Source organism: Hyperoodon ampullatus, assembly GCF_949752795.1.
Source record: "Hyperoodon ampullatus genome assembly, chromosome: 5".
NCBI classification, from domain to species: domain Eukaryota; kingdom Metazoa; phylum Chordata; class Mammalia; order Artiodactyla; family Ziphiidae; genus Hyperoodon; species Hyperoodon ampullatus.
The window spans coordinates 63,294,066-63,296,164 of NC_136918.1; the positions used below are offsets into that span (position 1 = coordinate 63,294,066).

General features: G+C 38.9%; 1 pseudogene across 1 annotated transcript; it reads right to left on the reverse strand.

Annotated features, from left to right (window-relative positions):
- Nucleotides 1-226: 226 nt before the first annotated feature.
- On the reverse strand, nucleotides 227-983 carry LOC307053744 (phosphomannomutase 2-like; annotated as a pseudogene). Its single transcript has one exon. The product of its transcript is annotated as a phosphomannomutase 2-like (transcript).
- Between the last annotated feature and the right edge of the window lie 1,116 nt (nucleotides 984-2,099).

A 2,099-nucleotide genomic window follows, 5' to 3' on the forward strand; every position in this document is an offset into this window, starting at 1 on the left:
CTCTTCTGGCATTGGAGGTGGAAGGCCTCACGTGTTTGGGGATAGAGGAGGTTTCTCTGCTGCATGAGGATATCACTGTCAGGACCCTATGAGATGACTGAACCCTGCGGAGAGCCTGGCCTGGGCTGGGTCGTGTGGGCATATGAAGGGGAGACCTTGGCTTTGGCCACCAAATGACCCTGTCAGGCTCATTAGCTCCCTCTTCTTCCCACAGGGAAAATGACCATTAGTACAAGAGCTCTTCACAGATCTTGCCTGTGTCCTCAGGCATAGACTCGTGTGGCCTGCAGTTCCCAGGTCTGTGAAGATCTCATGGTTGTTCCCACCTGCCACAGTTTTGTCTCCAAAGAGAGAAATGGTCTTATAACCATGATTTTCCACATGTCCCAGGCAATACCTCTTGCTCTATCTATCCCGAAAGACCTCAAAGCTGATCTGGCCTCCTACAGAAAAGGTGAGGCCTTTATTTGCAAATGCTTTCCACAGATCTGCTACACAATTTTGTCTTATATTTTCTTTCTTTATAATGTGTATAGAACTCCATGTGTTCTTTGGGGCTGCAGCTTCTTTCAATAGAGGATGAATTCACATCCCATTTAGAATTTCAATGAAAGCACCCCTTCTACTTCAGGAGTTTGGTTTCTACAATGTAGCTCAGACAGTCATTGATTAAATCTTGGATTAGGGCCTTACAAAGGTGACCTTGAATAATCTGTTTATATAAGAGTTGCCCATCTTTGTATGCTACCAAGCCATTTCCTGGAAACACATAATCATATTTTTTTAACCATATCATTTCCCAGCTTCACCTGCACTTTATTGAAATTCAACCCACCTACGACTCAGATTTTGATCTTCTGCCCCAATTTTTGTAGAATGCCATTTATTTCTTTAGTAATTTTCTGCTGAGGGGCCAGCAGGGTCCAGTCCACACCAAGGAGGCAGAACATTGGGCCAGAAGCCCTCAAGTCCCTAGTTTCCATCCCCTCCCCTACTTTCTGTTAAAATAATGAAAATAATTGACTGTTTTTAGTATTCTATTTGATTTCCTACATAGAATTTTATTATTCACTGTTTCAATTAGTTTTATAGTGATTATTTTAGGGATTACAATATGCTTCCTTAACTTTTCACCTACCTTGAATTAACATCATACCACTTCATATAAGGCAAGAATTATTTCCAGTCTCATTTTCTTCAGCTGGATTCACTTCCTGTGGTGACCCTTGCAACTCTGTTCTGTTAGTCCTAGATTTTCTTTGGTTTTGTTTTTCTGAAAGTTTATTTGGCTTCCTTTTTGAAGAATACCTTCACTGGATGTAAAATTCTAGGTAAATGTACAGTTTTTTTCCTTTTTTCTAACTTTGTACTGTGTACAGAAAACTTTCAAAGGTAGTACAAAACATTTTTATATATCCTTCACCCAGATTCCCCAAAGGTTAACATTTTACCATATGTGCGTTATCTGCTATATGTACCTGTTTCTTTTTCTTGGGACCATTTGAGAGTAAGTTGCAGACATGATGACCCTCTATCCACTAATATTAGTTTAATTTGCATTTCCTAAAAATAAGGGTAAATGTACTTTGTTTTCTTTTTTAAATTTTTTCCCTTTTTTAATTTATTTTTTTATACAGCAGGTTCTTAAAGTCATCAACTTTATACACATCTGTGTATACTTGTGAATTCCAATCGCCCAATTCATCACATACACACACCACAGCCCCGCCGCTTTCCCCCCTTGGTGTCCATACGTTTGTTCTCTACATCTGTGTCTCAATTTCTGCCCTGCAAACGAGTTAATCTGTACCATTTTTCTAGGTTCCACATATATGCGTTAATATACGATACTTGGTTTTCTCTTTCTGACTTACTTCACTCTGTATGACAGTCTCTAGATCCATCCACATTTCTACAAATGACCCAATCTCATTCCTTTTTATGGCTGAGTAATATTCCATTTTATATATGTACCACATCTTCTTTATCCATTCATCTGTCAATAGGCATTTCGGTTGCTTCCATTGTAAATGGCTATTTACAATAGTAAATAGTACTGGAATGAACATTGGGGTGCATGCGTCTTTTTGAATTATGGT